Here is an 11,786-nt window from a genome sequence, read left to right on the forward strand (position 1 = left end):
AGTGTTGTACAACCATCACCTCTATGTAGTTCAAGAACATTTTCATCATTCCAAAAGGAAGCCCCATCCCCGTTAGAATCAGTCCCCCTTCCCTATTCCCCAGCCCCTGACAAACATTAATCTGTTTTCTGTCTCTATGAATTTGCCTATTCTGGACATTTCATGTAAATATGATATGTGGCCTTTTATTTTATTTTACTGATTGATTGATTGATTGTCCTTTTAGGGCTGCACCAGCAGCATATGGAGGTCCCAGGCTAAGGGTCGAATCAGAGCTACTGCTGCTGGACTACGCCACAGCCACAGCAACACTAGATCTGAGCTATGCTTGCGACCTACACCATGGCAACACCAGATCCTCAACCCACTGAGCAAGGCCAGGGATCACACACACGTCCTCATGGATACCAGTCAGGTTTATTAGTCACTGAGCCACAACAGGAATTCTGGCCTTTTTACTCTGACTCCTCTAATATATCCTTTTTTTTTTTTTTTTTTTTGGCCCAGCATGTGGAAGTTACTGGACCAGGGATCAAACCCCAAGCCACAGCAACAACCCAAGCCACTGCAGTGACAATGTTGGATCCTTAACTCCCTGTACCGCAAGAGAACTCCCTCCAATATATATTTTTAAAAGAGCAGCATGGAAGAGCAGGAATGGAAATAAGCACTGTGCTGCTCCATCCACACCTCTCATCCCTCTCTCTGTTTAACACCAGGTACCCGTGGGATTGATAGGGGCTCCTCTGGGCTGCTGGAGCACCCTTTGCCTGCATGCCCAAGAGGGGGCCAGACATGCCTTGAGTTGACATCCCCCAGGGTAGCCCTGACCAATGGCATAAGGGGTTTCCAGATCCCCCAGCCAAAGGATAGAGCCAAAGTTGCCCTCCAGAGACTCTGCTGGATGCACACTATTTTTCTCTTTCTTTCTTTCTTTCTTTCTTTCTTTCTTTCTTTCTTTCTTTCTTTCTTTTTTTTTTTTTTTATGCACACTCTTATTTGTTCTCTCCTACCTCCACCTGGAAGGCAGCTATGCTCACCACTATGCCACCAACACGCACTCTCCTCCCTCCACCTGCTTCACATCTTCCCTCCCGGTCCTCCTGAGATTTTCTTTAAAAAAATCATTTGCCCACAAATCCCTGTCTTAGACTCTGCTCCAGGGACCAGCCACAGAGGCAAAAGGCCAGGGCAGAGGGTGTCATGTCCTCCAGGCCAATGTGCACACCACTCCTGCCCCCAAGTGGGCCAAGAGACACAGAGCCAAACACCCCGTCTCCTGGTCAGCCAGCCGTTTGACAAAACAACCCCAGGAAGGATTTTTCTGTCAGGTCCATTGGTGCATCGGTGGTAGTCTCTCACTAAGGCTGTGTCAGAACAGCCTCAGTCTCAGGCGGTTATCTGAAACAGGGCTGCAGACAACGTAGCAGGTTCTACCCCAGCCCCGAGCCCAAGGGAAGTCACTTCCAGGGAACCCGGAGCCAGTCTTCCCTTGCTGGGAATGGCTCATCTCTGCCGCTGCCCACCCTGGAACCTCTGACTCCAGAGCCCAGACTGAGATGTCCACTCTCTCATCCTTCTGGCCTTCAGGATTTTTTGTCTTTTCTTCTTCTTCTTTTTTTTTTTTTTTTTTTTTTGGCCACCCCGAGGCATATGGAATTCCCAGGCCAAGGATCAGATCAGAGCTGCAGTTTCGACTTTTGCTACAGCTGCTGAAACACTGGATCTTTAACCCACTGTGCTGATACAGGGAGCTGGGGATCGAACTGCATCCCAGTGCTCCAGAATCGCCACTGATCCCTTTGTGCCACTGGAGGAACTCCGGCCTTCAGCATTTCTTGGTGGATTGTTGAAGTGGGCAGGAATGGCTGGTTTCAAACTGCAAACCTCAAAAAAACCTTCCCAGAAGTTCCTGCGGTGGTGCAAAGAAATTGGCGGCATCTCTGCAGTGCCAGGATGCAGGTTTGATCCCCGGTTAGCATAGTGGATTAAAGGATCTGCCGTTGCTGTTGGTGAGGTTTAGGTTGCAAATGTAGCTCTGATCTGAGCCCTGGCCCAAGAATTCCATAGGTTGCAGGGCAGCCAAAAAGAAAAAAACTATTCCATATCCTATTCAGGAGGAGCCAAAGGTTGAGTGTCCTAGATAACATCGGTTATTTTATAACACCAGGCACAGAATAGGGCTCTCATCCTGCACTTCCTTTGCAACATAGACAGGCACAACCCATTATACAGATGAGGAAATGAGGCCCAGAGAAATTGTTTAACAACCCTTATTATACCACTTGCTTATAAGTGCTGTATCTGCGAGAACTCTTTAGGCTGCAGAAAGCCAAAAGGGAACTGATTGGTTAATGGGATTGAAAATGATAGCTTCAGGTTCAACTGAATCAAGGTGCTTAACCAACCTCACCAGGGCAGCACATTTCTCCATTCCTTGGCTCTGTTGTGCTTGCATCTGCCTCATTTCTGGGCAGGTAAAATGATGGCCAGCAATTCTGAACTGAGAATTACACACTTAAGCAACATAAAAGAGTTCTGCTTTTGGAGTGGCGCAATGGGATCAATGTCTCTGGAACTCCGGGATTCAGTTTCGGGGGCAGGTTTGATCCCCAGCCTGGAACAGTGAGTTAAACATCTTGCATTGCCACGTAGGTCATAGCTGCTAGTACTAGTTTGAGAATTCCATATGGTGGCCAAAAAAGAAAAAAAATATCTGTTTTTTCTGATACTATAGTAGAAGCAGCAAGATTGCATTTTATTGACCCAGCCTGGGGCATATATGCTTCTCTCCAAACAAATTACAAAGAGCCAACGAAATACACTGATTGACAGGGCCTGGGAGACTTTGCTGAGAGGAGAGAGGGTCAGCCCTATACACACCAAGATGCTGTTCCCAGAAGGAGCAGGAATATAGGCTGCAGGGCAGAGCCAGGATTGCGGCCCAAGCCTTCACCCTGAACTGTACTGATCTCAGCTGCTTTTGACTAAGTACATCCACCCTTCTGAAGCCTCCTGCTTCAAAATCACCATCAATCAGGCTTGGGGAGGTCCCCTGGGGCCTCTCACCATTGAATCCCATTCCCTGCTCTCTCCCCTTCTCTGAGCCTCAGTTTCCTCCTCTGTAAAATGGGTCATAAGGAGGGAGCATTTTGCTCTCAATGAACAGTCAGAGATTACACTGGGTTTACAAAGACCAAGATCCACAGGGAGTCCCCGTCGTGGCTCAGTGGTTAATGAACCCGACTAGGAACCATGAGGTTGCATGTTCGATCTCTGGCCTTGCTCAGTGGGTTAAGGATCAGGCGTTGCTGTGGCTGTGGTGTAGGTGGGCAGCTACAGCTCCAATTAGACCCCTAGCCTGGGAACCTCCTTATGCCAAGGGTGCGGCCCTGGAAAAAGACAAAAAAAAAAAAAAAAAAAGCAAGATCCACGTTAAGGGTGCAAGGAAAAAGAGTTCCCATTGTGACTCAGCAGTAACAAACACGACTAGTATCCATGAGGACGCTGGTTTGATCCCTGGCCACACAGAGTGGGTTAAAGATCCAGTGTTGCCATGAGCTGTGGAATAGTTGGATCCAGCATTGCTGTGGCTGTGGCATAAGCTGGCAGCTTCAGCTCTGATTCAACCCCTAGCCTGGGAACTTCCATAGGCCACAAGTGCGGCCCTAAAAAGCAAAAAAAAAAAAAAAAAAAAAGTGCAAGGAAAGGACTTTTCTGAGGGCTGTTAGGGTCCATGTTGGGAGGGGTGTCAGGGGTGTCAGGTTCAGGACCCAGCAAGGATGATGTCAGGTTCTTGGGAGCAGCTGAGGTTGTAGCAGAGGCTGAGCACATGGCTGCCAGCCCAGCCCTGGGAGGCCAGCCTCTGAAGGCTGCATTCATCTTCCCAGGAAAGTCACAATTCTCTCCTTCCCTTCAGCCTCTCCCCAGCCCCCTTCTCCGCCCTAGTTTCTTGTTTACCCATTCAGGGCCACAATTTATTTTTGGATGTCCTCCTCTTTGCTCTAGTGGCCACCTGCCAGAGTCACATTCTGGCCACAATGGGAGAAGGGAGGTCAGAGAGAATCCAGCCTAGATGAGAAATGGCAGGCTCTCCAGGGAGGGTCTCTCTCAGGCCTGGCCCTTTGTCTTTTGTTTATCCTCATAGAGAGCAACCAGCAGTGCCTGCAGCTGAATTTCCCCATTTCTCCATACTCCTAATCAACAAAGAGGCTGACATGCTATTTACAGCACTGTCTTTGCTGTGGACATAAACAATGTCACTCAGAAATTGACATGGGGATTTCCCATCAAGGCTCAGCTGGTTAAAAACCTGACATATTGGGAGTTCCCAGCGTGGTGCAGCAGAATCTGACTAAGAACCATGAGGTTGCAGGTTTGATCCCTGGCCTCACTCAATGAGTTGAGGATTCAGCGTTGCCATGAGCCGTAGTGTGGGTCACAGATGCAGCTCAGATCTGGTGTAGCTGTGGCTGTAGCATAGGCCAGTGGCTACAGCTCCTATTCGACCCCTAGCCTGGGAACCTCCATATGCCGTGGGTGTGGCCCTAAAAAGACAAAAAAAAAAAAAAAAAAAAAGAACCCAACATAGTGTCCCTGAGGATGTGGGTTTGATCCCTGGTCTTGCTCAGTGGGTTAAGTACCTGGCATTGCTGCAAGCTTCGGCTTAGGTCCCAGCTGTAGCTATGATTCAACACCTAGCCTGGAAACTTCCATATGCCACAGATGTGGCCCTAAAAAGAAACAGAGGGAGAGAAAGAGAAAATAAGAAAATGATATGGATAAGCCAGACATGGTTTATGTGGGCTGTGAAGTGTCCAAATATATATTCCTTCAGTTCATAGGGCAATTAGCAATGCACTCATTTTCATTTTTAAAGTTATATTTATTTTATACTGTTTGTTAGACTTTATAAAGTTGAATTCATCCTCAGCCTCCAACTTTAATTTGGCAAACTCCTATTCATCTGTCAAAACCCAACAGACGCCCACACGAATTCTACATCTTTCCTCTGTAAGAGAGGAATCCTCTGACACTATGGTCATTTGTTTATGACTCTGTCTCCCACTCTGGGTTCTGTTCTAGCACCCGGCTCAGTGCCTGGGATGTAGTGGGCACTCACTAAATACGAAGCTTTAGGGGAATATTTTTTAAAAAATAGCTTTATTGAGAAATAATTCACATATCATTCAATTCACCCATTTAAAGTGTATAGTTCAATGGTTTTTAGGATATTCACAGATATGTACAACCACCACTGTGGTCAATTTTAGAACAGTTTTGCCTCCACCAAAATAAACCCTGTGCTCCTTTCAGTCACCGACATTCCTCCTTCCAGCACCCCTGGCAATCACTAATCTACTTTCTGTCTCTATGGATTTGCCTCTTATGAAAAATTTGTGTAAATAAGATCACAGAAACAGGATCATACTACATATGGCCGTTTTTGTCTGGCTTCTTCCATTGAGCTTGTCTTCAGTGTTCATCCACATTGTAGTATGTATCAGTGCTTTATTTTTTGATGGCTGAATAATATTCCATTGTGTGGATGGACCACATTTTGTTCATCCGTTCTTCCACTGATGGACATTGGATTGTTTCCATCTTTTGGCTGCTGTGAAAAGTGCTCCTGCAAACACATACGTCCAAATATTTGTGTGGACTTATGTTTTTACTTCTCCTGGGTGCATCCTGAGGACTGACAGAAAATGTTTAATGGTTATATTGAATCCTGTTAATCTGCAGTCACAGAGTCACCTGGGTTGGGTAGGTGAACAACATAACAGGCTTTGAAATCCAGAATGTGGGCTGGAATCTGCCCCCACTGTCTCACATGTGAAGGGTAACACAGAGGCTCCTGGATCCCACAGATCACCTTGTAGGGGTCTGAGGTCCCCCTGAGTAGAAAGCACCCTTTGGAGTTCCCATTGTGGTTCAGCAGGTTAAGAAACCAACTAGTATCCATGAGGATGTGGGTTCAATCCCTGGCTTTGCTCAGTGGGTTAAAGGACCCAGCGTTGTCATGAGCTCCAGTGTAGGTTGCATTTCAGCTTGCATCTGGCAATGCCGTGACTGTGGAGTAGGCAGTAGCTGCAGCTCCGATTCAACCTCTAGCCTGGGAACTTCCATATGCTGCGACCATTAAAAAAATAAATAAATAAAAAATAAATCTTAAAAAAAAGAGAGAGAGAAAAGAAAGAAAAAGAAAAAGAAGCCACCCTTTCATTGTCAGCTGCTGTGATCACTTTCTCTCTCTTGGGTCCCTCCAAAATGAAGTTTTCCTTGAGGCCAAGTGGTCCACCCCTCAGGGCTTTTGGTATCAAGGACAGCCCTGTCCATGGGGCTGGAAACACCCAGATCTGTGACCCAGATCAGGTTTTGGGGTTTTGGAGCGGGGTTGATCTCGCAGCACACTGCCCTGAGTTTATTTTGGTGAAGGATGGCAGGTTAGGTCAGCACGTTGGGGGCGGCCTCTGCCCAGGACCATGAAACTCGAAGCCTCGCATGCATGTCCTTGGCCTGCAGGTGTCTTGGTGGCATCTGAGGCTGAGAACCTGGCCTGTGTCCAGTCAGGAAAGGCCAAAGTAGGCTGAGTTCTTGCCTCCATGTCAAGGGAATCCCATCTCTAAAAAGCAATCCCTGTCTCCCCCCACTGCCAGGCCTGTATCAGTGAGGGCTCTTGAGAGAAACAGAATCAACATGATGTATGTATATTATAAATATGAAGAGATTTGTTTTAAGGAATTGGCTCATATGATCGTGGGGGTTAGTAAGTCTGGAATCTGTCTGGCAGACTGTCCAGCAACGCAGGATCCCAGCCGTGTCTGCGACCTACACCACAGCCCAAGGCAACGCCGGATCCTTAACCCACTGAGCAAGGGCAGGGCTCAAACCCACAACTTCATGGTTCCTAGTCAGATTTGTTAACCACTGAGCCACGACGGGAACTCCGAGACATACATCTTAACCATCAGTGTGCTTCCGTGTCCCCACTCCACAGCCAAATACCCACAAGAAAGCCACTTCCACCGAGAAGACTTCCGTGATGTACCCTGGCCACAAAGGAAAGAAAGTGGTGGTGCGGCGACTGTCTGCATCTGGATGGAGGGAGCCAGAAAGGCAGCAAGCAGGGAAGGCAAGTGGGGTGTCTGTGGGAAGGCAGCAGAGATATCAGCAAGGGCAAGAGCTCCAAGTCCAGCCAAGGATCTTGGTTTTGCCACAGGCCATTGTGAGCCATAGTAGGTGTTAGAGTGGGGGAGAGGTATGGTGATACACCAACCATTGAGAAGCTTGTCACTGACTGTTATGGGTCTATGGGTAGGGGGGCACCTGGGGTCAGGGCTCCAGTCTAGAGAGGAAATGGCAAGATCTGGGCTTAGGGCTGTGGGAACGGAGTAGAGCCAATTTAAGAGCTTCCCATAGTTCCCATTGTGGCTCAATGGGTTAAGAACCCAACTAGTATCCATGAGGATGTGGGTTTGATCCCTGGCTTTGCTCAGTGGGTTAATGATCTGGCACCTGTGATGTAAGTTGCCGGCATGATTTGGATCTGGCGTAGCTGTGGCTATGGGGTAGGCCGGGGGCTGCAGCTCTGATTTGACCCCCTAGCCTGGGAACTTCTATATGCCGCCACGGGTATGCCCCCCCCCAAAAAAAAAGAAAGAAAAGAGGTTCCAGATACAGTACGTATGAGTTGCTAAACCATCATGCTGTGCTCTGGCCATGAGTTCGGTCCCCTGCTTTCTTCCAGGAGATATGTCAGAAACTATCTCCTTAGGGAGTTCCTATTGTGGCTCAACAGGTTAAGGACCCAGTGTTATTTCTGTGAGGATGTGGGTTGATCCCTGGCCTTGCTCAGTGTGTTAAGGGTCTGGCGTTGCCACAGGCTGTGGTGTAGATCACAGATGTGGCTCAGATCTGATGTTGCTGTGGCTCTGGTGCAGGCCGGCAGCTGCAGCTCCAATTCATCCCCATATGCTGTAGTTGTGGCCATAAAAAGAAAAAAAAGAAAAAAAAAAAAAGAAACAACTTCCTGAAGTTCCTGTCTTAGAGCAGCAGAAATGAATCCTACTAGGAACCATGAGGTTTCAGGTTCAATCCCTGGCTTTGCTCTCTGGGTTAAGGATCTCTAGCGTTACCATGAGCTGTGGTGTAGGTTGCACTTGCAGCTCGGATCCTGCATTGCTGTGGCTGTGGTGTAGGCTGGCAGCTGTAGTTCCAATTCGACCCCTAGCCTGGGAACCTCCATATGCAGCAGGTGTGGCCCTAAAAAGCAAAAAAAGAAAAGAAAAACTACATCCTTAGGCTGCACAAGGTCAATGACCTTACCCTGAATGTCTGTGGCACCCATGCCTCCCATCCAGTGTGGGACCCCTGGGGAGCTGTTGTCTAGAGACAGCTGTCTTCTCTCCCTGCTCCCGGTGGAAAGCCAAGCCGTCTCCCCTGACAGACAGACTGGCAGGGAAAATGGGCTCCATCTTGAGATTCTCCAAACATGCAAACCTTCATCATACCCCAGGGCCTTTGCCCTGGTGGTTTCCTCTAACTAAAATGCGTTTCCTCTCATTTTCCCTATGGCCAATTTCTCCTCACTGAAGCTCAGCTTAACCTTCACCTTCCAGAGGAAGCTGTCTTCACTATTGTCAGTCTCTGTGATATCACCTGTTTTACCTCCCAGGGTTTGAAACAATTTTCTTTTCTTTTATGCTTCTCTCTCTGGAGTAAGGAACCCCCAGGACTTTTTCTGCCTTGATTCCTGCCACGTTCACAGTACCTACAACACTATCTCTCAGGGAGTTCCTCTGTGGTGCAGCAAGTTAAGGATCTGGTGTTGTCACTGCCGTGGCTCAGATTGCTGCTGTGGCATGGTTTTGATCCCTGGCCTGGGAACTTCCATATGCCAGGAATGCAGCCAAAAAATAAACAAACTGGAGTTCTCATTGTGGCTCTGTGTTTAACAAATCTGATTAGCATCCATGAGGACACAGGTTCGATCCCTGGCCTTTCTCAGTGGGTTAAGGATCCAGCATTGCCATGAGCTGTGGTATAGGTCGCAGATGCATCGCAGATCCTAAGTTGCTGTGGCTGTGGCGTAGGTCTGCAGTTACAGCTCTGATTGGACCCCTAGCCTGGGAACCTCCATATACCTCAGATGTGGCCCTAAAAAGCAAAAACAAACAAAGAAACAAAGAAACAAACAAACAAACCAATACTGTCTCTCCATAACTGCTTGTTGAGTGAATAAATAAGAGCCACATCCCCTTCTCATCATTCTTTCACCCTTTAAACCATGACTCATAGATTCCTTCCCCTTCTCCCCCCAGAGCTTTGATGTCACCATGGAAACGCTGATCCACTGCTTTCCTGGTCTTTTCCTATTGGTTACTTGAGCCATTCCTGCAGACTTCACTCTCACTCCTTCCAGTCCATCCCCCCCAGCACCTGCAGAGGAATCTTTTTTGTTTGTTTGTTTCCTTTTTCAGCTGCATCTGTGGCATATGGAAGTTCCCAGGCCAGGGACCAAATCCAAGCCTCAGCTTCAGCCTACACCAGAGCTGCAGCAACTCCAATCCTTAACCCGCCGTGCTGGGCTGGGGCTGGAACTGGTGCCACCACAGAGACAAGCCAGATCATTAATCCACTGTGCTACAGGGGGAACACGATTCTTTTTTTTTTTTTTTCTTGTCTTTTTTTCTTTTCTAGGGTGGCACCCAAGGTACATGGAGATTCCCAGGCTAGGGGTCTAATTGGAGCTGTAGCTGCCAGCCTACACCAGAGCTACAGCAACTCAGGATCTGAGCTGCATCTGCGACCTACACCACAGCTTACGGCAACGCCGGATCCCCAACCCACTGAGCAAGGCCAGGGATTGAACCTGCAACCTCATCATTCCTAGTTGGATTTGTTAACCACTGAGCCATGACGGGAACTCACTTTTTTTTTTCTTTTTTTTGACCACACTCACAGCATGGCGAAATTCCTGGATCAAGGATAGCACCCATACCACAGCAGTGACCTGAGCCACAGCAGAGACAATGCCGGATCCTTAACCACTTGGCAACCAGGGAACTCCAGAGGAATCTGTTAAAGGTGCAACTTTGGCCATGGGCCTCCTCTGCTCTTATATTCCCTAAGCCTCCCAATTTACCTCAAGAAAACATTCCAACACTTCTGCCCATTTTCCAGAGCCATTCGGATTCATTCTCACTCTTTTTCAAACATAGGTTGTTTCTGCCTGGTTTGCTCTTCTTCACCTCTCTGTTTGGTGAACTCCTATTCACCCTTCAACTCAAATGTCTCCTCCTCTGGAAGCACCCCTCAACTCCTCAACCAGAGCCCTCACTCTTCTCTGGGAGTATCTGTGTCCAACTCTATCTCCAAAAGTTTGGGGACCTGGAGGGAGGGAGGCTGACATCACCTATGAAAGATGGATCATATTGTCATCACTTATTATTTATTTGTTTATTTTTGTCTTTTTAGGGCTGCACCCAAGGCACATGGAGGTTCCCAGGCTCGGGATCGAAATGGAGATGTAGCCCCTGGCCTACGCCACAGCCACAGCAATGCCAGATCTGAGCCTCCTCTGCGACCTACACCACAGCTCACGGCAACACCGAATCCTTAACCCATTGAGCAAGGCCAGGGATCGAACCCGCAACTTACCGTTTCCAGTCTGATTCGTTTCCATTGCACCACAACGGGAACTCCTGTCATCACTTAATGAAAAGACCAGTACACAGGCCATCATTATCTCTGGTAAGCCTGTAGTCAGATGTTTGAAAGTCGTATTCTGAGTTCACCTTTTCTTGGTTTCCATGTTGGGTCCAGACTGTCAATCACAGACATGCATCTGGCTAACAGCCAAGGGGAGCTGGGACAGATGCCTCTTGGACCCCTTCCTGCTGTACGACTCCATCTTTGTAAGACCTTTTTACGTTTCCACGTGAACTCAAGAGTTCAAACCTGCTCCTGCAGAGACCCCAAACATGCCCTCTCTTCTGCTGTTTGGACTAGATTTGAGGCGTTACGATTCTCCTAGAAGTTGGGAATCTTCTCCAGTTTGTTGAGAATTGTCAACTCTCCTCCAAGGAGTGTGAAAAAACTTAAAAGCCCCATGTGAGCAAAGGGGAATTTTTGGGACATCCATAGAGTATTCAGTTCCTCTCAGGAATGTCCTGCCTCCCTTGACACTTAGTTGCTCTGCAAGACTGGTGATAGGTGGAAAGCCAGGCATTCCTGGAGTTCCTGTCGTGACACATCGGAAGTGAATCCAACTAGGAACCATGAGGTTGCGGGTTCAGTCCCTGGCCTCGCTCAGTGGGTTGAGGATCCAGCGTTGCTGTGAGCTGTGGTGTGGGTCGCAGATGCAGCTCAGATCTGGCATAGCTGTGGCTGTGGCTATTCAGCAGCTACAGCTCTGATTCGACCCCTAGCCTGGGAACCTCCATATGTCAAGGGTGCTGCCCTTAAAAATATGAAAAGACAAAAAAAGGAAAAAAAAGAAAGCCAAGCATTCTTGCAAGAGGTGGTATTGATGACATGGCAGGATCTTTCCTAAGGCGCAGTGCTTACAGCAGCCCCACTAGGGGCTTGTCTTACAGATGAGAAGTTGGAAGCTCATGGAGACCAAGGGGCAGCATGTCCACCTGATGGTGCCTCCCTCTCCGAGTGGGGGGCAGAGTCCCAGCCTGAACTCTGCCCCAGCTGCTGTGGGACATGGGACATCACTGAGCCTCACGTTCCTCACCTGAGCAATGGGAACCACAATCAGACTCGGTGAGGAGGTG

This window comes from Sus scrofa, chromosome 2 (genome assembly GCF_054392235.1).
Source record: "Sus scrofa isolate SSC_HxYL_T2T_F1_AM1 chromosome 2, Sscrofa_HxYL_maternal_Yorkshire_Landrace_v2.0, whole genome shotgun sequence".
NCBI lineage: Eukaryota > Metazoa > Chordata > Mammalia > Artiodactyla > Suidae > Sus > Sus scrofa.